The sequence below is a fragment of the Cricetulus griseus genome, chromosome 8 (genome assembly GCF_003668045.3).
Source record: "Cricetulus griseus strain 17A/GY chromosome 8, alternate assembly CriGri-PICRH-1.0, whole genome shotgun sequence".
In the NCBI taxonomy this organism is placed as follows: domain Eukaryota; kingdom Metazoa; phylum Chordata; class Mammalia; order Rodentia; family Cricetidae; genus Cricetulus; species Cricetulus griseus.
The window spans coordinates 99,084,547-99,107,878 of record NC_048601.1 but is presented as its reverse complement, the minus strand read 5'-3'; the positions used below and the strand labels follow the sequence as shown (position 1 = coordinate 99,107,878).

At 44.6% G+C, this 23,332-nt stretch overlaps 6 non-coding genes across 6 annotated transcripts; 4 read left to right on the top strand and 2 right to left on the bottom strand.

Annotated features, from left to right (window-relative positions):
• Positions 1 to 7,308: 7,308 nt before the first annotated feature.
• Positions 7,309 to 7,380, top strand: Trnac-gca. The gene has a single exon. It is a non-coding gene; the product is annotated as a tRNA-Cys (tRNA).
• A 3,394-nt stretch (positions 7,381 to 10,774) lies between these two features.
• Trnac-gca lies at positions 10,775 to 10,846 on the bottom strand. The gene has a single exon. It is a non-coding gene; the product is annotated as a tRNA-Cys (tRNA).
• Positions 10,847 to 11,751: 905 nt separating this feature from the next.
• On the bottom strand, positions 11,752 to 11,823 carry Trnac-gca. Its single transcript has one exon. It is a non-coding gene; the product is annotated as a tRNA-Cys (tRNA).
• Positions 11,824 to 16,100: 4,277 nt separating this feature from the next.
• On the top strand, positions 16,101 to 16,172 carry Trnac-gca. Its single transcript has one exon. It is a non-coding gene; the product is annotated as a tRNA-Cys (tRNA).
• Positions 16,173 to 17,613: 1,441 nt separating this feature from the next.
• Positions 17,614 to 17,685, top strand: Trnac-gca. The gene has a single exon. It is a non-coding gene; the product is annotated as a tRNA-Cys (tRNA).
• A 4,148-nt stretch (positions 17,686 to 21,833) lies between these two features.
• On the top strand, positions 21,834 to 21,905 carry Trnac-gca. The gene has a single exon. It is a non-coding gene; the product is annotated as a tRNA-Cys (tRNA).
• Positions 21,906 to 23,332: the final 1,427 nt, after the last annotated feature.

The following is a 23,332-nucleotide window of genomic DNA, read 5'->3' as shown; positions in this document are numbered from 1 at the left end:
TGTGGGGAGATCTTCAGATGGCGGCCCACCTATTAATTGGGCAGAGAGGGAGGAAAGCTTCAAAAAAACTGATATCCAGAAGATAGGAAGTATAATACATGTGGGACATGGAGAGGGCCCTAGATAAAGTGCCCTTCTATGGAACAAAAATAAATCCTAGAAATTAAAGAAGGAAGAAATAAAATGTAGAAATACTAAGGTAAAAATTCCAAACAATAAGTGAATTGAAAAGACAAAAGTAAAAGCAAATCAACAGATTTTTAAATTAGTGTCTAAAACTAAGATATGTAAAAAAGCAGCTCATGGAGGGACTGGAAAGATTAACAGTTAAGAGTAAATAATGCTCCTGCAGAGGACCTGAGCTTAGCTCTCAGCACCCATATCTGTCAACTTACAACTCCAGCTCCAGGAGAATTGATGCCTTGTTCTGGCCTCTGCAGGTGTCTGCACACCATGCATATATCCATATATCCACACAGAGATGCAGAAGTAGTATACATAATTGAAAAAATAAAAATAAAACAATGAAAACCATAGAAAGAATGATGGCGGGACAAAATCCAATCAACTTTCTCATAATAAAAGTCAAGGTTTTCCATCAGAAATGATCCTTCCAGTGCTGAGCACAACAGATAAATGATCATCACCAAGTCTATCAAAGTGCACACCAAACAGCACTGGAACCAGAAGGAAGCTCTTAAAAATGCAACCTGCCAGAGAACACAGCACAGCACACACACACACACACACACACACACACACACACACACACACACACACACACACACACACACACGGCAGGAAATTACAATGGCTAAACTTTTCAACAGCAATACCAGACACTAGGAGACGTCAGGAAACAGAGTTCACAATAGGAAGGACTCTCATTTGTACCAAAATCAGTGCTATCCAGACTGTAACCAAGTGTATGCATAGGACGGCGGCACACCAAACATAGAAAGCCTTGAACAGTGTCCCCCATTCACCACTCACAGGAAGCAATTGGAGGAAGTCACCTGCGTGAAGGTGAAGAATTTTTTCCTTTATAAATTCAACATTAGAAACATGGGAAAGGAGAGCTTCCACACATAAGAGAAATGGAAAAAAAATGTTCTGGTGAAGGTGAAGATGTCACGGGGCCTTGACTGTACAGTGAACTGTTTGGTGTAATCAGTATGAAGTGAGCAGGAGCTTGCTCACTACTGGAGCACAAAGTGGAAGAATTCTTGATCTGATGCTTTCCTGTATGGAAAATTGTTCTGAAAGGCGTTTCATAAAGACCTCACAGAAAATCCCTGGATACCTAAAGGAGACAAGGCATCCTAGCTACTGCTCTGTTGCTGTGAAAACAACTTAGGGGAGGCAAGGGCTTAGGTAACAGTTCACCATTGAGTGGGAGATGGCAAGAATTCAAGCAGGAACTTGAAGCAAAACCAAGGAGAACCCTGCTTGCTGGCTTGCGTGTAGACCCATGTTTAGCTTCCTTTCATATACAAGCCAGGATCACCTGCCTAAGAAATGGAATCACCCTTCCAATGTTAATTAGCAATTAGGGGCATTCACAGCATTCTATTATGGAAGACAAATTTTAAAAAACCTAATGACAATCATAGAAAGATAAAATGATCGCCAATCCTGTATAGGCAACCCACAACTGAAGTTTCCTCTCAGACAAAGCCCCTGGAGCATGAGGCTGTCACTAAATCCAGGAAAACGAAGCCCTCCCAGATTTCTTAGTTCTACTTAGCACGCTGTAGGTGAGCTATGAGCACTCTTAACTAATAATAAAAACAAAATTCAACTTAAAGTTGAGATGTAAATAAATACCTCTGGAAAGTGAGACTAGACAGCAGCACATGAATTAACACTTTTTTCTACAGATTATTTTCTAAGCCTGATTATTTACACAAAGCATATCACACTGGTTTTATTTATTTCCTTCCATAGGGCTCAAAATCTAGAAGAAACAGTCCAAGCTATGAAAACTGGCTGTTTCTAGGTGACAGGAGAGATACACAAAGAATCAAGAGTGTACCCACCCCCCCCAGAAGACAGGGTTTCTCTGTGTAGCTTTGGAGCCTGTCCTGGCACTCACTCTGGAGACCAGGCTGGCCTTGAACTCACAGAGATCCGCCTACCTCTGCCTCCCGAGTGCTGGGATTAAAGGTGTGCGCCACCAACGCGCCAGCTGTTTGTTTGTTTTTAATGATAAACTTTAAAAGCAATATTTACCCTTGAAAAATAATTGTGGGCTGGTGAGATGGCTCAGAGGTTAAGAGCACTGGCTGCTCTTCCAGAGGTCCTGAGTTCAATTCCCAGCAACCACATGGTGGTTCACAACCATCTGTAATGAGATCTGGTGCCTTCTTCTGGTGCGCAGGGATACATGCAGACAGAATACTATGTACATAACAAATAAACCTTAAAAAAAGAAAAATAATTGTGAAAGCTCTTTTGATATAAATACTGTGAAGACATTCACATAGTGGGGATAAAGGTCACAGTGAAGCTGTCTCTATAGAGGTGCTTTGTGGTCCTTGTTCTATGTTATCTTCACGGTGGTTCTCAGAACTCCTTCATTGCCCAATCAGGGCCGGGGAATGCACCAACCCCCAGGCTGGAGGGACGTGTTCAGATGTAGGTACTACAGGTGTCTGAAAGAAGTTAGGCACAGTACTTTCCAACTGAGGTTTCTGAGGACCCCTGTGGCATTACTGTGTAGCAAATGTCTGCTGTTCCCACAGCCTGGAGAAGGGGTGTGAGGACTGTGAATAGGGTAGAGATGGGCACTGTAGATTGGAGAAGGATCTGTTTGGGTTGAGTTTGGAAGAATTCTGTACGAGTCTTACTAATTCTCTCCAGATAAGTAGAAACTGACTATCTTGGGTATGTCTGTGACTATAAAAGGTGGTTAGTAGACTCTTAGGGCAGAGCAGTGGGAAGTAGCTCAGTGGTATAGCATTTGGCTTTGGTAATTGAGTTTCCCGGTTCAAGGCCAGTGGTCCCCTGCTTGTAGTTTTGTTTGGGTTTTTGTTTCATTACTGTTTATTTTCTCACTCATATGAATTACTGGTTATATTCAGTTCTACTTTTGTTTATTCTCATTATGGTCTTTGGTAGAAATGGAAGCTACAGGCCAACCCTTAATCATGTCATGTAGATGGATAACTGCCTCTTTCTTTCTGTGGTTTGAATGCCCCTCTTATTCTTAGTATCTAGCTCATCTGCATAGTTGTAATTTCTGGGTCTATTGAACTCTCAGAGAGTAGGTAGGGATTGTGATGGACAGTTCTCTAGGTCAGAGAAGACAGCTATACACAGAGTCAACTTCCAAGGAGCAGATGGTAACTGCTAACCCTGAAGTCTTTTCATTCTCTTCTTGCCATACACAGTAGTTTCACACTGGTGGTCAGACTCAGTGAGACAATCAGAGAACCCAGGTTTACTGGGTTAGGGTGATGAACCCTGAATTACTTTCTCCCATGCTAGTGCCACTGCACATTTCCTTCAATCTCAGAGGCCAGAAGCCTGGCTCAGCTGCTCTACCAGGGCAGCTCAGGGTTCTGGGGAGTTGTCAGTGTAAAGGCCAACTAAGGCACAGAAGAATCACCATGACAGTCCACTCTGTCTTCTTAGGAGGGAGGCACATCTGGGAGCCAAAGGGCCAGGTGGCCAGGTCAGGAGCTGACCCAGGACAGCTATGTGAAACGGACTCGGGTCTGCAGGCTGCTTCTTTCCTCTGCTTTGGCTGGTCCCCATTCCAGGACAGGACTGGAAGGCTGTAGAGCTGAGGGACACCATCTTGCTAGTCATGTCTAGCAGCTTCTAGAAAGCAGGCCTGAAGGGGCCCTGTCTGTTGACCTCACAGGTCTGAGTGTTACCACACAAAAGAAAATTATTACCTAAGTGCCGTTTCTCCACAGGGGAAATAGTGCAGGGTGAGGGCATTTGACTGAAGATCAAGAGGTTTGTGAGTTCAAATCCAAATCCAGTTATACTTTTAATCTACTGCTTTTGTGTATAATCTCGGTGTTTGGAACCCCACCTTCCTTTCCCTACCAGGTGCTGGGATATAGAGTCTGCATGGAAGAAAGGATGTGCTCAGGTCTGGTTTGGGTCTGCTAGAACAGTTTCGGACTGTTTTCTTCTATGTGGACTTCTATCTCTCTGGCCTGTGTGGTCTTCATCTTCATGGGTAGAACTTTCCCTTCTACACAAAGAAGGAAGAGGAAGAAACTTCTACGGAGACACACTTGTGTCAGATAAAGTGGAACTTCTTTATTCAATCTCTGATGGAAAGTGGGTGGGGACAGTCTCCTCAAAGCTTGTATGTGAAGTACCTAGAGTTCACAAATGGATCCATGCACTGGGTACGGCGTAAACTCCCTATTTTCGTTTAGGTAACTGGACAGCTAGAAGGTTAGAGTGGTTGCTTAATGAGAAGGGGAAAGACTTGAAGAGAAGGTTCAGGAAGAGGATCAATGTGTTTTGGGAAATGCTAAATTTGAGATGCTTATTAAACATTCAAGAAGAAATGCTGAGCTGGTGTAACATTTGATTCAGGGATGAGGTGAGGCTGGGGCCTTTGTCCCTTTGGTGAGAGTTGTAGTGTTGGGCTCTGCCATGGGGAATTTTCAATAAACAGAAGTCTGTACCTCCACAGACACAGAGGCTGGAAAGTGTGTAGAGGGGCTGCCTCTGGTGAGGGCCTTCTTGCTGTTCCACAAAGTTTGTGATTATACTTTTTAAATTCTTTGGTGAACATTTCTATAGGACTGGTAGGCATTTTTGTAGGGAGAACACTGCTTCCTTGAATTTTTATATTGTTTATATTTTGTGATGAGATTTGGGCATGTGAATTTCTTTTGTTAGTTCTGTGTCTGATATGGTCAGAGAAAGTTGGGGCAGACCCAGGATGTGTGAGCCAGGTTGGGCTTAAAGGATAGATTAGATGGAATGAAGTCAGGTAGATACGGGGTGGTGTGTAGTTCTGGTCCAAGCCTGGAATTTGGAGATAGATCTGGAGCTTGGGGAGAGAGTGCAGGATGGGCTTTTTGGTCCAAGCCTGGAGTTTGGAGGTACATTGGAGACCCCCCCCTCCTGCCCCCCCTTCCCCCGCACAGGATGTGCAACATCTGTCTGGGCAGAGAGGTTGGGGTGATGTGGGAAGGGCCTGTAGGTTAGAGGCAGGCTGGGGGGCAGATTAGCCTGAAGCACTGGATGAGGGTCCTGGGGAGGACTCATGGAGGGGAGGACTCATGGAGGGGAGGACTCATGGAGGAAGGACAGGACAGGAGCACTGTATAATAATAGCTATTCCTTTCCATCAACGTCACTACATCTGGAATGAACTAAAACCCAAGCAGTTGGGTTTATCTGTAAGGGTTCTTTTCTTTTCTTTTAATTAATTAATTTTTATTTATTGAGCATTGATTAGTGATTTGCCTATATGTATGTCTGTGTGAGAGTGTCAGATTCTTTGGAACTGGAGTTACAGATGGTTGTGAGCTGCTATGTGGGTGCAGGGAATTGAACCTTTGAGCCACCTCTCTAGCCCTGAGGGTTTTTTTCTTAAATAAATCATCTGAAGTGAGAAGACCCACTTTTGATCTGGTTCTTTTTTGGGGGGGGGTTTCGAGACAGGGCTCCTTTGTGGCTTTGGAGGCTGTCCTGAAACTTTCTCTTGTAGACCAGGCTGGTCTCGAACTCACAGAGATCTGCTGTGAGGATAGGGCTGCACAGAATTGACCCTGCCCCTTACTGGCTACAGCACTTGGGAGAACTGGCCCTGCACCTCACCTGGGCAGCACAGGAGAGCCAGCCCAAAGGGTGTGAGAGTGGAAGAACGGACCTGTTTCCCCTTGTACTCCACATGGTACCATGCTTGAGGGAAATGTGCCCTCCCCCGCCCCTGCCAACTTCTGCAGGCTGAAGAGCTGGCTTCCAGGGCATGAGATGAGAAGAGCTGGCCCTGTCCCTCACCAACTGTAGCAATTGGGAGAGTGGACAACTCACCTCAGCAAAACAGTAGGGCTGGCCCTGGTGGTGTGAGTATGGGCGAGCCAGACCCAAGAGCACGAGAGCAGGAGAACTTGCCCTGCACCTTGCTGCCTGTTGCACTGGGTGAATTAGCTGGGGCAGTGCTGGAGAGCTTGCCTTGGTGGTGGTGGTGAGGGAAAGCTGATGAGATTAACCAACCTAGCTACCACCCAGACTCAGAACCAAGGTTATGGGTTATTCCACCTCAAAATCCACCCCATCTGTGAACTGCTGGAGTCTGTGAAGGGGTCGGATCTGCAGATCCAAAGTCACAGGATCCACATGACATAGGACCACAACAGGATATCCAGGAGGAGTCCCAGTGAGGGCCCAGGATTGGTAGGGTAGCAGAAGCCAGAGGTCCTGAGCCAGACCAATGATCCATTGCAATAAACACAAGTAAAGATGTGTGGACTAAGTGTGTGACTCACTGGGCCACAATACAGCTTCCACACTATGCCAAGATTTTTCTTATCTTCTTTTCTTTTTCTTTTTTTATTGGCTGTACTTTTAAATCGTTTTTCCCCCTTTGGCAGGGGACGACTCAAGGGCAGAGGGTGGAGTTGAAGGGTTGGGAAGATGGAATGGGAGTCAGATACCTGATGTGAAATCCACAAAGAATCAATAAAAAGTTAAACAAAAAGAATGGCCCAGGAAGAGCCAAACACTAGGTGGAGATCAGGGAACTCCAAGGAAGAGGGGGAGGAAAGGTTGTAGGAGCCAGAAGGGTTGAGGACATCTGTAAAACAAGGCCTACAGAATCAACTAAGCAGGGCTCATAGGGCCTCACAGAAATGGAATGATAAGCACAGAGCCTGCCTTCTGCATATATGATGTGGTTGTTTAGCTTGGGGTTTTTGTGGGAGTGTGGGGTGTCTCTGACTCTTTCCACTACCCTTGGGAGACTTTCCCTCCTCCTGGATTGCCCCATTCAGCCTTGATGTGGGTTGTGCCTGGTCTTACTGCATCTCGTTGTGCTGTAATCAGTTGATATCCCTGGGAGGCCTGCTCTTTTCTGTGGGCCTGGGTGAGAGGGAGAACTAGGAAAAGTGGAGGAAGAGGAAACTTTGGTCAGGATGTATTGTATGAGATAAGAATAAAGAGGAAAAAAAGATGGAACCAGAGAGCTGCTGAGCTGAGGAAGGCATCTCACCAGTCAGGTCTGGCTGCTTCTGGAAAGCAGAACTGAGAGAACCTGTAGTTTAACTTTATAGTCAGAATATATCACCACTCGGGTGAAACTTATTAACTGAGTACACTGGTCCCAGTGAGGGTATAGCTCAGGGGTAGAGCATTTGACTGCAGATCAAGAGATCCCTGGCTCAAATCCAGGTGCCCCCTTATTTATGTTGGATTCTGGTTACTGACTTATCACATCTTAGGAGACCACCCATGAAGTTAGGAAGTTTTCATTTGCTGAAGTTTGTAGAACCAGTGCTTCTATGTCCTATTTACTTCTGTGGGCTACATTCTCAGTGACACTATAATTACCCACTGGGCCAAAGGCTGGAACCCCAGTGTGCATTAGTACAGTATACACAGATAAACTCAGACCTATGCTGTGTCCTCTCTACTTGTTCTTCCCATTTGTATTCTTTCCTCATGCTCACTGGGATAGTTGCTTTCAATTGTCAGTTTGAAAGAATTACCTTGGAAATAAAGCCTCAATGAAGGATACAGTGTCTAGATCAGGTTGTCCTGTGTGCTTGTCAGTAGGGGATTGTCTTGATGATTAAGTCAATTGACGTATGGAGACAAGAACTATTGCCTAGGCAGGGATCCTGGATTGTGTGAATGTAGAAAGTGAGCTTAGCACCAACAAGCATGCGTGCATTTATTTATTTTTTCCTGTGGTTATGGTATATGTGGTGTGACTAACTCCTTAAAATTTGACCTCCCTGAAATATGGGAATTATGCTGAAATTGTTAGCTAACATAAACCCCTTCTTTCACTTACCTCTTGCCTGGGCATTTTATCATTTTATCCTAGGCTATGGCAGTTTCAGTAGAAAGAATCTATCTGCATCTAGAACTGTGTGTGGAAGCCAGCACAACCACTGGAGAGGGCAGTGGACAATGACCCTAAAGATGGGGGGTGGTAAAGAGCAAGGTATTTTTCTGCCTGAACTGGAGAATTCCAGCTGATTCTCCAGAGCTGGGTACTGGGGTATTGGGGTGAAGCACACAGCCTGGATTCCAGGCTGATAATTGGTCTGGTGGACATCCCATGGTGGCTGCAGGCTGGCACCTCTTATAATTGATCAGGATTCCTGTGGTGGCAGCCATGCTTCAGTATTTTAAGTTCGACTCCTCAGAACAAAATTCCCACCAAAGATTCGAAGTTTTCACAGCATTTGCTACATAGCCATTGTAGGGCCAGGCAGAGCCTGACAGCTCTGGAGTGCCGAGGCATACCATGGACAGCTCCATAGCCTGCAGCCTTTGCTGAAGACAGAGAAGCATGCAGACTCCCAGCACCCTGCAAAGGCCCCAGCTATTTTTGCAAAGTGACTTAAGATGTCATGAAAACAATAATCAAATCATTACAATGCTGTCTAGTGAGACGACTCAGCAGGCATTAGCGCAACACGGAGAATCTGAATATAATATATATGTGATTCAGATGTGTGAGGCACGTGCATGTAATCCAAGCACTCGCACATAAATTTGCAAATTGAACTGGGCTGTCATGGCACATCCTCTTGATCCCAGCACTAGGGAGGCAGAGGCAGGAGGATCTCTGAGTTCAAGACCAGCCTGGTCTACTGAGCGAGTTCCAGGACAGCCTCCAAAGCTACAGAGAAACCCTGTCTTGAAAAACAACAACAAGAAATATGGGCACTGGAGTCAAGAGGATCTTTCTGGAAGCTCCTGGCTGGTGAGATTGGAACATGTATCTTAGTTTCAAGCAATAAGAGGGACTCTGCTTCAAATAAAGCAGAAGGTGAGGTCTGATCCCCCAGGCTTTCCTCTGACCTACCCACATGTTCCATAGCATGTATACACCTTCATGTACAGATGCATACACCATGTATGTACACACACACACACACACACACACACACACACACACACACACACGCACGCACGAACACACACACACACACACACACACACACACACACACACACACACACACCAGTGTAGGGAGATTACAGTGTCCTAATCTCTTCTTAATACTACTTCTGAGTCTGGTTCCCCAGGGCACAGGAGATGAGAGTCACGTAGCATATTATGTCCTTGGGTGAGGCAGTGCAGGGATGTGGTAATGAGGAGAGTCTACACAGGGACAAGAGCAAAACTCACGGTCAGAGCAATTGCCTACATGTCAGGCAATCCCAGACTCAAGACTGTATGCTGCCGGGCACATCACTGTCCAGGTTATGCTTCTGAGACCATAGACTATCTGATTGATACATCAAATGATTCAGCAAATGGAGACTAAGAGGGAGGAAGAAGAGAGACAAAGGAGGCTGCTCCATCCCTGCTCAAGAAGGCAGGTACAATGGGCCCTTACTCCTAAATGTGAACTCTGCCTATGGCTTGGTCATTATGAGCCTTGTCTTATTTGGGCCTGATTACTCCAATGTTTTCCACAGCTATGGCATGGAAGTGCTTATGTAAAATTAATAGCCATAAATAACCCATGGGTCCAACTCATCCCCAGAGTGTCTTAGAGACAGAGGTCATCCTCAGGTCCTGTTCCCAGAGAATCTGGTTTAAGGATTCTCAAGTGGGGACCAAGAACATTTGCTTCTGGCCTACCTTATCTACCTGCCATGTGTTCTTAGATTTGCAGTACCACGTATCTATTTCCTTGTGTGGAGCAGGCCACAAATCCAACAAAAGGGGGTGGCTACACTCATAAACTGCCATCAGGTCACTATTGCAGTTCACAGAGTCCACACCTGGGTGAGACAGTTGATGACTTTGTAACACCCTCCAGCGTGACAAAAGTTAGTCAACAGGAAAGAAGCTTCTTGGTCAGTAACAGCTTGGTCCCCATGTCCTGTGACTAATACACCACACACAGGGTTTTCTCAGCAAGTTCTGGTGGTAAACTGAGAGCAATGACAATGGCCCATATTGTCCTGGAGGAGGGTCACTGGGACACCAGAGTTTAATTGGAATTGCCCTACGTAGGGGATTATGTTCATCTGAGAAGCCAAATAAAACATCCAGCTCTAGGCCTGGGACACATCCCTTTCAGTTGTTGGTCCAAGGTGTGCTGGGGCCCCAAACACGTTTCTTATTGTCTCCTAGTGTCAAAACCTGCTGCTGAAAGGTTAACTACCTTGATAATTTCTATACATCACCTGCTCCTTGTAGCCTGGGTTTTTAAGACATTCCCTTTGATGTTAGATTTCTTTGACATTCGATACTTCATTTTTCTATCCATTGTGCTGAGTACTTGCAAAATCTGAGTGAAGCCCACATCTTCCTTCCTTTGTGATAAATTTTCTTGTATTTTGTCCTTCTGTAATTTTTAGTTTCTGGTCATTGTGCTAATGGGGTAGTGTGGAGTCAGTCATGAGTGTTTGGGCCCTTGGGTGAAATTTCTGTTAAGAGACTAAGCTCCCCTCATTTGGGACACCAAATTACTGCATTATGGAGCCCAGAGAGGGAGGCTTTCAAGTTTATTCAAGACACCTCAACTAATGGAGATCTCCGTGCCTCACTGAGGTCCTCCCCATGGTTAATGTGGTAAATTAACTACCAAAATCATACTTAAGTAAGGGGGTACCTGGATTTGAACCAGGGACCTCTTGATCTGCAGTCAAATGCTCTACCCCTGAGATATACCCCCACTTGTAGGTAAGGTAACCTCTCATTAGCACCTCTTTCACCCTGGCATCACACCAAGGCTCCCTACGTGTTCACGATCTACTGGTTCCTCCTAATGATCTTGGCCTGAAAGATTGTTCTATTGAAGTCTGCCTTCCTCCTTTCCCCTCTCCACACTTAGGCAGCCATCTCAATGACCTCTCTCTCTGAGGGGTGCTAAGACATGATCTTTGGCCCTGGAAAGGACACTTAGCTGTGGTGTTCTCCTTGAGTTCACACATAAGTTTCTGTAAAGGACCAAAACAAGATGGGTCTGGGTTTTCAATGGACCAAAGCTGTAGCCCAGAGAGAACTTTACCTGTCCTCCAAGATATCAGAAGGCTGCCCTTTACATCATTTATTCACTCAACAAACACCCATGGAGCTTCTTAAGGTCTGGTCACTATGAGCCATGCTGAGGACACAAAGGGAGGTCAGCATTTTCCTTTTCCTCAGAGTCTCAGTCTCAATAGGAGACAAACTCATGGATCAAGTCTTTCCTCAGAAGGAGCAGGAGCTGAGGCACAGGCTATAGGGGAGTAGCATGCAAGGCACACCCTTTCTGGGGGTTCAGCAGGGCCTTCCCAAGGGGTTGAATATGGAAAGTTGCCAGAGTAAGAATCCCACTCCTCAACTTCATAGGACTCCTCCCTGCTGACTTCCTGCACTGACTGAGCCCTGTGCAGTCTTGGAGGGCAAGCCTGTACCACAACATGTGTGTGACCTGAATGGGTCTCACAGTGAGTCCAGGACTAGCTCCTCTCAGAGAGGAGACCAGGGACCAGGCCTGAGCAGAATCCAGGACACAGGGAACACAGTACATTGGTTGTCTCTATGTTAACCAGTACTTCAAATTTTTTTCTGTTGTATCTAAAAGATACACTAGGAAGGGGGCACCTGGATTTGAACCAGGGACCTCTTGATCTGCAGTCAAATGCTCTACCCCTGAGCTATACCCCCATCTGATTCATGTATCTCTAATAGACATCTTTGAACCTGTATGTCCACTCCCTGAAATGTGTACTTGCTAGTATTCTGCTGTCATCTGCTTTCTCCTTTGAGGCCCAGCCCTGAGCCAACTGCACACCTGTCTCCCGCCTCCTCATGTCCTGTTCCCTCCTATCCTAATTCACAGCTGGGACAGAAGCACTGATGCCCAGAAGCCTACATTCAGCTCCTCCTACAGCCCCACCTGTAAAGCCAAGCTCAAAGGATTGGGTCTTCAGCAATTAATGGTTTATGAGGAGAGAGAACAGTTTTTTAAATGGGGTGACTCATGGTATGTCAACAATATTCCATTGGATGGCTCCACACCCAGAAGTGTGGGGATAGTAAAAATTGGGGGACACAAAGCTGGGGATGTAAATGTGGGATGGATCTGTGAAGAGGAGGTAAAAGAAGGCATTGAAGGTGAATATGATTAAAATACATTGTATGAAATTCACAAAAACTGATGAAAATATTTTCAAAGAATCATTATTCCCTTCAGCTATAGGGTCTTACCATCAGGTAGGTTGTGAATAGATGGTGTTGCTTATGGGGGAGTCCACTTGGCTACCAATTCAGCCAGGTATAACAGATTCCTGGCCCTGGAGGTTTTATTTGGTAGCATTTAAATTCATGTGATATAGGTATATATTTTAGGGAACCTCTATTGAAGTAGGCTTCCACATCAGTTTTCAAAGGCCAGTGCTAATTATCTCTCCCCATAGTACTTCTCTTTCCCTTCTCTCCCATCCCCCTTCCTGGTTAAATCTTCTATTCTAATTTCCCATTACCTCTCCATAGTGCTATATGCTCTTTTCCCTTCTTTTGATGATCCTCTCCTACCACATGGTTTCTTAATAGGTACCTAACCTCTGTGGTTATTTCAGATGTAACTCACAGATCAAATGTTTAAAAGCTTATATCCACATATAAGAGAAAAATCCAATATTTGATTTTTGATTATTTGAACCTCATTCAGGATGATTGTTTCTAGCTCCATCCATTTTCCTGAAATTTTGAAATCTTCATTTTTCTTAATGTCTGAATGATAGTCCATTGTGTACATGTCCTACACTTTCAATATCCAATGATCAGTTGATGGGTGTCCAGCATGTTTCCTTATGAACAGGGCAGCAATGAAAATGGATGAGTAAGTACCTTTTCAGTACAAGGGAGAGTCCTTTGGATAGATACTTAAAGATGGGATTGCTGCATCTTGGGGATGACTGATTCTCTGAAGCCAACACTTATTTATGTTGTAAACATGGAGAAGCTAAGCTAGTGCTCAACTTCCTCATCCATATTGAGAAATACTCATGGTGCTGGAAGGTCCACACATTATCAGAGGAGATAGGTAATATCACCCAGATAATTCCCTGTTACCAATAACACTCATCTGCTTCTAAGACACACTGGTTCAATATTGACATGAATGTTACGGGAGTAATCCCAACTTTAATTTATTATCATTATTATTTGTTTTTTTTTGAGACAGGATTTCTCTGTGTAGTCCTGGCTGTACTGGAACTTTCACTTTAGACCAGGATGGCTTGGAACTCATAGACCCACCTGCTTCAGCCTCCAGCATGCTGGGACTAAAGGTGTGTGTCACCACCACCAAGCATAACCACAGCTTTTAAAAAATTGGGTTTATCCCCCATTGCATGAAATGGAACACCTATCTGACAATGTAAAATGACCATGAATCTGAGACTAACTAGGGCATGGGCCCTTGGAGAAAATCCACTAAGATTTTCTTTTGCTAAATGAACATAGCAATAAAATGACTCCTAATGACGCATCAGTGCTTTGCTCAATCCACATAGGAAAAGCTTCTCCTCATAATAGATGGAAATTAACCCAGAGACCAACAACTGGACAATGTACAGAGAATGAGAAACTTTGCAGCACTCAGTCCTAAATGGGATGTCTTCATCAAACCCTTCCACTCAAGTCTCAGGGTTCTGTGTTGAAGAAGAGGCAGAAAGGTGGTAAGAGCCAAAGGTGATGGATGACACCAAAGAAACAGTGTCATGCATTTTGTATTTTGCTTTGCCTTTCTTGCTCCTTTTCATTGTAGATTTGTGATGAGTGATGAGCAATACCACATGACACAGTCAACAACAGGCTGTCTTGGAATCTCCTCTGACAACATTAGTCCAAAACTCTACAATTTATAGCCTCTATCAGATTTTCAAGGCAAGGATAAGCAGCCACATTCTTTGCCAAAACATCATGATAAGTTTCTTCCTCTCGAAAGCTGTTTGAGCTGGACCTCTACAACCACATTGCTCTGAGCACCGTTTCTCAAGCTCCTATTAGCATGGCATATTAAGCTCTACTTAACCCATTCATCTGCTTTTCTAAACCAAAGTCCCTTCTTCTTCCATAATCCTCCAACAAGCAGCATGGTCAAGTATGTCATTGCAACAACTCAGGCCCTGATATCAATTGCTCACTTACTATTATGTGTTATTATAGTGTTACCTATAGTTACTATACTGTTCTAGTGCCATGAAAACACCAAGATCAATGCAACTTGTAAAGAAAGCATTTATTGAGGGGGATTGCTTACAATTTCTGAGGATAGTCCATGATCACCATGGTGGGAATCGTGGTTCCATTAGAAAGGCATCCCACAGAGGCAATAACTGACAGTTAACAGCTGATCCACAAGAAGTAAGCAGAGAGTAACATTGGGCCTGATCTGGGATTTTGAAACCATAAAGCCCCCTTCCAGTGATACATCTCCTCCAACAGTCCACACCTCCCAACCCTTCCTAAACAGTCCCCAAGTACAAACCAAACTATGAAGCTATAGGGGTTGTTCTCATTCCAAAGCCACATTATTTCATGAAAAATCTTTAAATTAAATGTCCAGATTCTCAGCATAGAGTGTGGGAAGAATTATAGGTCACATGATGGACACAAAGGTTAGAAATTTTACTTCCAATTACCTCTCACAAGAAGAGTTCATCTCCCAAAAGAAGAAATGCCATTTTGTTAAGAAACATTAGAGAACTTGGAATCTGGGAAAGAGAGACTTCCACACAGAAGAGATGGTGGTAAAGAAGCATCTCACGGTGAAGATGAAGGAAGTCACAGGGCCTTTCTCATCCAACAGACCTTTAGGGTCAACCAGAACAAAAGGATCAGGAGCCCAGGTCACTCCTGGAAGACAAAGTAGAAATGTTCACTATCTGATGACCTATGTATGGAAAATTGTTCTTAAAGTATTTCATAGAGAACCTAAGATCTGTGGGAAATGTACACATGTAAAGGAATTGACATAGTTTACCTATGAGGCTGACATTAGCTTCAGGAATATCAAAAGTTCTACCAGATGACTTCTTCCTGTTTAGAATGATGCACATTCAACATACACAGTGTTAACAAATCATCATGATAAAAACATAGACGGTCAACCAACTAAAGGTTGGGACATGAAATTAATGGGAAAGAGAGAATTAAAGAAGCATGAAAATACATTTTGCATCTATTAGCCAGTTAGTTACTGATGTCTAGACCTGATTAAATAAGGCATACCATGGTGTATGTATTTTATGTAAATGCACAGAGAAGAGAGAATGGCTTCCTTTGTGTGACAGGAGCAATGAGAAGAATTTGTAGAGGCTTGTGCCTCTTTCTCAATAATGTTTTACATTAATAATGAGCTTTCACAATAATTGAATTGTGTCATATATGTTGATGAAAACATACGGCAATGAGTCTATGTGGTGGTGATAGACCTGAAGGCCACGGTAGAGACCACATCTTCAGCATTCCCTGACCCTCTGTGTCCTCCTGCTGTGCTGTCATAGCTCCTCAACGACAAACTCAGGCCTGAAGAGCCATCTTTACCATCTACTCAGAAGCCACCCTCAGGGGCTAACGCAGAGATCATCCATAGGCTGGAGAGTTGAAGTCACATGCAGGGACCACATAGTTCTCCAAAGAAGTTAGGCAGGATCTCTTCACACTGAGGGCATGGGAATAACTGAAGAAGTCATGCATGTAAATCTAATGTCCTTTAGCATGGCTATGTCTCTCTGTCCCTAGTTGTGCTGTTCCCAAATGCTGATATGTGTGTGGGAGGAGCTGACATGACAACAGCAGACGGGAGAGGCACCTGTCTGGGATGAGTTTGTGGACACATTGGTGCCATAATGTCCAATATAAAGTATAAGTTGTAGGAATGTTAAACATGACTATGAACTTGAAAAGCACTTATTAAACACTTCTGGCAGAGAGGGGGTATAGCTCAGGGGTAGAGCATTTGACTGCAGATCAAGAGGTCCCTGGTTCAAATCCAGGTGCCCCCTATCTTGAATTTATGATTTTATCTTCTGTTTATTATAGTTTTGGTTCTAAACAGAGCTGGGAGCTGCAGACCATCTCATTATGTGGATGGATGGCGGCCTCTTGTTACATGCTCAATGTCCCTCCTACTCCTATTAAATGTCTCCATTATTGTTGTATATATCTAGTTTCTATGGCTGTGCAGGCTTTAAAGAGAAGGCAAGGACATGATATAGAATTCTTCTGAACTTTCCAGGCACTGTAGCCTTACAGCCAGTGTGCAGGCACCATAAATATAAGACATACCATAAATTATCTTCCTCCATGCTCTCTCCTGAACATGTGGTCAGAAATAAGAAGACAAAGCCCAGAACTGGGCTGGCAGTGGAGGGTGGGCATTTCCCATGTGAGCTTTTCCCGATTCAGATGGGTGGAGTACACTAGAAGAACATGGCCTACAGCATCAACTAAGCTGGGCTCATGGGGCTCCCAGAGACTGAAGAGGCAATCATGGTACCTGCAGGGAACTGTCTAGGTCCAGTGTATATATGGTTGTTTAGCTTGGGGTTTTTGTGGGACTCCTAATAGTGGGAGTGAAGATGTCTTTCACTCTTTTCCATGCTCTCAGTACCTTTTTTCTTATTGGGTTGTCTAGTCTTCTTGCATCTCATTGTGCGGTGTTTGTTGATATCACCAGAAGTTCTGCTCTTTTCTGAAGGGAAATGGAGGAGCAGTGGTTCTTGAGTGGAGTGAGGAGCATGAGGGGTGACTGGCAGCATTGGAGGGATGGGAGGCTGAGGTTGGGATGCGTTGTATGAGAAAAGAATCAATAAAAATTCAAAGAAAAAGTATGGGCCTGAAAACTCCAGAGCTGAGGAGGGCATCTCACCAGTCAGGCTTGGCTGGTCCTGGAAAGTAGTCTGAGGGGATCTTTAATTTAACTTTGTAATTAGAACATTTCACCACCATAAACTTAATAATGAAGTTTATTAAGTGGGTGCACTGGTACCAGTGGGGTATAGCTCTGGGAAGAATTACACCCGATAGTGTGTCAGTCAGAATTGTACACAGAGATTGTAGAGACACAACAGACACTGGGTGCCTCCCAGAGAGTCTGACCAAGGAGTTCTGGGTGGACAGAAAACTTCCCCTTTGCCTACTCCTGCCTCCCACTCACATCCAAAGGACATCTAAGCAGGCAGTGTATTTGCATATGGCTCCATTGGATGGGTTGAAGAAGGCTGTAGCAGCAGGCCTCCTGAATTTAATGCTCCTGCCTCATCTAAAGCAGGAGGATGCTGGTCATTCCTGAGGACATGGCAGTCATGTGCAGAGACAGCTCAGGGCTGGGCCTCATAGGAGGAAGCAGATGATGGCAGAGCACTGGCAAGTGCACCTGTGATGCTAAGAGCCAGGGAGTGGCCATGCAGGTTCTGAGGGCCTGTGAGACATTTATAGACAGGTGGGGGTATAGCTCAGGGGTAGAGCATTTGACTGCAGATCAAGAGGTCCCTGGTTCAAATCCAGGTGCCCCCTTTCCATGTGATTTTTGGAACCTACATGACCATATTCATGGTATAGACCTACTTTTTTTGTGTCAGATGGCTTTGGATTCACTCAGTGATGGCAGGTCTCTGCTATCACCCATCAGACTCCTCACTAGTGTAAAATGTGACAGCTGGTCGTGTATATATGTTCATTGTATCTCAAGTCTTCAAAGTCATCAAGTCCTCAGCATTTTTAGAACACAGAGTGAGTTCTCCAAACCTAGAAATGCAGTGTTTAATTATAAATAACCATCAGTGGTTCTCAGCCAGAGTATGGATGTCAACACACAGATGCAGTGGGCAGCAGGCAGAGGCCCCTAAAGAAAATGGAGTGGGGGGTACTGGTATGGTACATCCAATTGGCTCAACAGAGCTGGTGATTTGGGATCCCAGGCTGCCAGAGGTGACACAGATCATATGGATTCCATAGATCACAGGGGTAATGCTCATGGGTCTGGTTCACAGCCTGTGGTGGCTCCTGACTGGCATGTGTTCTAAAGGCTTAACATCTGTGCTGTGGCACCCATGTGACCATGTTTTAAATGTCACTCCTTGTAACAAACTTCCCACCAAAGACCCCGACTTTCTTAGCAGCTGTTGCTATAGTTCAGGGTGAAGGCCCAAGCACAGCCTCACCGTGTTGGATCTCTGGTACATACCATGGGAAGCTGCCTGATGTTTTTACTGAAGACAGAGAGAGGACATGCAGACACCCATACACTATGCACTGTTCTGATGGCCTCAGTTCTTTCTACAGAGGGACCGACATTTTGTAAACCAAACACAGAATTAAATCGGCACAGTGCTGGGGGCACAGTGTCCTTGTCTCTTGTGTGAATTGCCACATCAGTGACAGACTCCTGTGGAGTTTTGGAGGATGTTGAAAGACAAGTTCCTTGTCTCACAAGAGCCTTTCATGGGATAATTTTCTGCAGTGAGTGACAGTGGCTCAGAAGATCCAATGCTGAATCCAGAAGTCTTCTGGAATATTCCTGTGAAACCCTGGGGAAAGTTGATGGTTAGTAGTCACCAAATTCTAACTGCATGCTTTCTATTTCTAGGACCATGAAAACATTTATCTAAAAACCATTAGCTCATCTGGAGAATCACACACACACACAAACACACACACACACACACACACACACAATACAAAGGCACACACACACAGCCTCTCTGTAAACTGTATATTAAGGTTGTGCTGACTCCACAGTGCATTGAGCTGTGGTAATCTTCTGTTCATGTTATTTGCTTACATATTTGTAGGAATTCACCCATGAGGCTCCTGAGCCTGGTGTTGATGTAATGGTTTTACCTCTTTGGGAAAGTCTTGTTCTATGGATGAAATCTACAGTGGAGGTATGTTTACTAGATAGAATGTGAATGAATGTTTTCCCAAGAAGAAGCATTCTGTGATTGTCCTGATCATCTTAGGTCAATCACAAAAGTTTGCTATAGCCTCCCTGGTTTCCTCTCTCATTCTGTCTCCACACTCTGCATCCTCTGGCTGCTGTCCTCTCTTACATCCTTGGCCTCGGTGTGGTCTTTTACCCTCACTGTGATGCTTCCTGAGAAAGGGTCCTCAGGTCAGCAATACCTGAAGCCACTTCAGTGCAGGCTGTGGGCTGAGCTCTGACTACCTGGTCCCTGCTGATGCTGAGATGATAGATTAGGTCAAGCATGGGGCTAAAATCTCTCTGATTTTGAGATTTTTCTTTCAAATATAGGAGCAGAAAATGATGAGGCAGGAGAGCAGAGGGTGAAAAGCCCAGAAATGATTTCACAATACAAGCTTCTGCTGAGGGTCAGAGCCGGGTGGAGTGTAGCAGGCTTTCTTTTGGCTGCCAGTCCCCAAATCATGACATGGAGACTTATTCTTTTTTTAAATTTTTTATTTTTTATATATTTGAATTACAAACAAGATTGAATTTCATGATGATCCCAGTTCCCTTCTCCCTCCCTTCCTCCTCTACCACCCCCCAACTAAAATCCTACCTGTCATATGTCCTTTCTTCTAATCTACACCTGACTCAAAATTTCTGCTCCCTCATGACCTCTGCATCCTTCCTTTTCTTCCCTTCTCACTCTCGTAGCTTCCTCCCCCCTCTTCCCATGTTCTCAATTTGCTCAGGGGATGGTGACCCTTTCTCCTTCTCCAGGGGACAAAGTTTGGGAGACTTATTGTTAGCTATGAATGCTCAGCCTTATCTCATGCTCATCCCAGCTGCTTCCTAGAACTTATTTGAACCTGCCTTTTCATTTGCCTTTTGCTTCTAGGTTTTTAATTTTCTTTCATTTTGTATGTCCTACTTCCTTTCTTACTCTGTCTGGTGCAGGCTTCCTGGATGACTGGCTCTGGGGGTCTCCCTCTCTTTCTCCCCTGTCCTCTCCTCTCGCCTTCTTCTATTTATTCTCTCTGCTCACCAGCCTCACCCAGCCCTCCTCTTCCTAGCTATTGGACACTCAGGTTTTTATTAGACTAATCAGGTGCCTTAGGCAGGTAAGCTAAAACATAAACACATCTTTACGTAATTAAACAAATGCACCACAAATGCAACACATCTTTGCCTAGTTAAATGCAACTCAAACAAATGCAACAACCTTTACATGGTTAAAAGAATATTCCACAACACAATCAAATGCAACACATCATTGCTTAGTTAAAGTAATATTACACAGCAGTGGGGAGAGAACAGCCAGGGTGGGGAACTTGGAGGCAAAACCACAGGAGGGAAGTAGAGCAGGACTCCAGCCCTGCACAGTGGGTCTCCACCTGAGGCCACATACTGCTGTTGGGGAATATTATTTTAAGGTGTGTGACTTTTGTTTATACTGCATTTGTTTAACTCTGTCAAGTTGTGTTTCTGTGCCTGTCTAATACACCTGGAGGTCCTAATAAAGAGCTGAATGGCCAAGAGTGAGGCAGGATCAAGGATAGGCCAGGCTGGCAGGCAGAGAGGATAACTATGAGAAACATGGAGTAAAGAGAACGAGAACAAAGAGAGGACGCCAGGGGCCACCCAAGCAGCCATGGAGTAAGGAGGAAAGTAAGATACACAGAAGCAAGAAACATAAAAGTCCAGAGGGCAAAGGTAAATCGGGTGACTTAAGAAAAGCTGACAAGCAACAAGCCAAGCTGAGGCCTGGCATTCATAACTAAAAATAAGACACTGCGTAAATTTACCTGGGAGCTGGGTTGCAGGACCCTCAAAAGAGCACAAAATCCAAAAGAGAAAAAACATCTTACCACACATTGCTGAGTAGCAAAGGCTTCAGTGTGCTGGGCACACATGGATTCTGGGTGTCTTGAGGTAGGTCTGTGGGAAAGACATGGTAATTTACGCCTGAGAGAGTCCTGTCTGAAGGAGGTGTTTCAGGTCCTCGAGGACCTTGGAGATCAGAAGTTCCATGTGTCCTAACTACATCCCTGGGTGAGGCAGTGCAAGTGGCCTGTGCCAGTGAGGGAGTCTACACAGGTACAAGGGTGAAAATCAGAGGCTCTTTGTCAATCAAGCCCTGCTCCAAGACTCTGTCACTTGCTGATCACATGTTAGCAACCACTGTCCTGTGCCATGCTTCAGACACCAAAGTCTCCAAAGGTCCCTTGTCATCATTGTGGACTTGGTCATTAAGCAGGAGTGATTGATTTGTTCTTAATTTAATCACTGTCTTTTTATTTCACATCTACAGCACAAAAAGGCAGAGAAAAGGGGAATAACACCTATTAGTGTGTAGGTCAGAATTGTACACAGAGATTGTAGAGACACATCAGACCCTGGGTCCCTCCCAGAGAGTCTGACCACGGAGTTCTCAGTGGACAGAGAACTTTCCCTTTTGTCTACTTCTGCCTCCCACTCACCTCCCAAGGTCAGCTAAGCAGCCAGTGTATTTTCATATAGCTCCTTTGGATGGGTTGAAGAGGGCTGTAGCAGCAGACCTCCTGAATTTAATGCCCCTGCTTCAGCTGGGGTCCAAGGCAGGAGGATGCTAGCCATTCCTGAGACACTCGTGTGCAGAGACAGCTCAGGGCTGGGCCTCATAAGAGGAAGAATATGATGGCATAGTGTACCTGTGATGTTAATTGCCAGGGAGTGGCCATGCAAGATCTGAGTGTCTGTGAGACATTTACAGACAGGTGGGGGTATAGCTCAGGGGTAGAGCATTTGACTGCAGATCAAGAGGTCCCTGGTTCAAATCCAGGTGCCCCCTTCCCAGGATTCCTTTTGGATGCCAGATCATAAAATATCTCATGTTGTCATTGAAGAACCAATAAACACCCTGTGACCACCTTGTTCCTTGTCCTGTATGTTTCCATATTATGTAGTGATCTTTGTTCACCTGGGTGCTGGATGCTACTCATGGTCCATCTGTGTGCTGCTTTCTGAGGCCCACTCAGGTCACAGTCACCTGTTCTAAGCCATGGATTATCCTCAGGTGGCTCACTCACTGTAGGAAATTGAGGTTAGAGGAGGCTTGGAGTAGAACCAGCTTCCAGTAGCTCTTGCTTTATCTCCTCTGGAAGCCCCAGGAGGGTGGGTGTTCCTCACTTCTGGTTATCCTGCCCATGTCTCCAGCTTCTCTGCTCTGGACTTTGCTCATGTCTCAAGCACCTATGTGTGTCAACAATGATGAGCAGCCAGCACCAGCATCTTCTAGGAGCAGCTGCTTTTTTTTTTTAAGCACTTCCTAGTTTGTGAATTCTGGCTCTTTATAATGAGAATTCTTGGGATGGGATAGACCTGGTCCTGTAATCCCAGGTAGAAGGTTTCTTGTGTTAGTGAGAGAGGCCTTGTAAGTCCAAGGGTGTTTGTGGAGGGTTGAATAGCAACTTGTTGATGGTTAAGTCTGTGTTGTTTACTTTGTGTAGCAATTGAAGGCAGTTTTTTAAAATGTCATGTAAGCTTTGAAAGGAAAATATCTGCAGAAGGGTTGGAGGAATTATAGTGGCCATCTCAAGACTAAAAACAAAGGATTTTTTGTTTTTAAGAACAAATGATAAAGGATTTTTTTTTGTTTTTGAGAAGAAATGGCTTTTTTGATAGAAAAAAATAATCTCTGAACCTGTTGTGGATCCAGATAGAATATTTCTTGGTAATACACTAGCGGTTTTTGCCATTCTTCCTTCGAATCATCTTTTATGACCAATCTTGAACACATTCTTTTGGATTTGTATAATCAATAGAAATCTGTAACACACGTGTCAAACATGGGTGCTTATTAAAGCCATTTGGTGACATTAGCATCTTGATCTCTGCACTGAATGGCAGAGAAACCACCATGTGTGACAGAGCCTGGTCACTTCTCTCCTCCCTGGAGGCTTTGTCTAAGCCAGCAGCTCTTAGTTTCACTGTGTTGTGCATGCTCTGTGTCTGTTGACTTCCCTCATCAGAAGAGCACTGCCCCTGCCACGACAGAACCATGGTTTTCAGTGATGAAACTCGTCTCCTCAAAGCTCACTAATACAAGCATTTGCTTAGTGTTTGTGTGACTTGTATTTCTCCAGTTTCATAAACACTGAGAGCATTGTCTTCAGTGAGTGCCCTTCCTGACGCTAAAAACTGGGTCAGTGTTTTTTTGTTTTAATCTGGGGTTCCTCCCCAATCCTTCCAGTCCTATAGCTGCTCTACACATGCTTT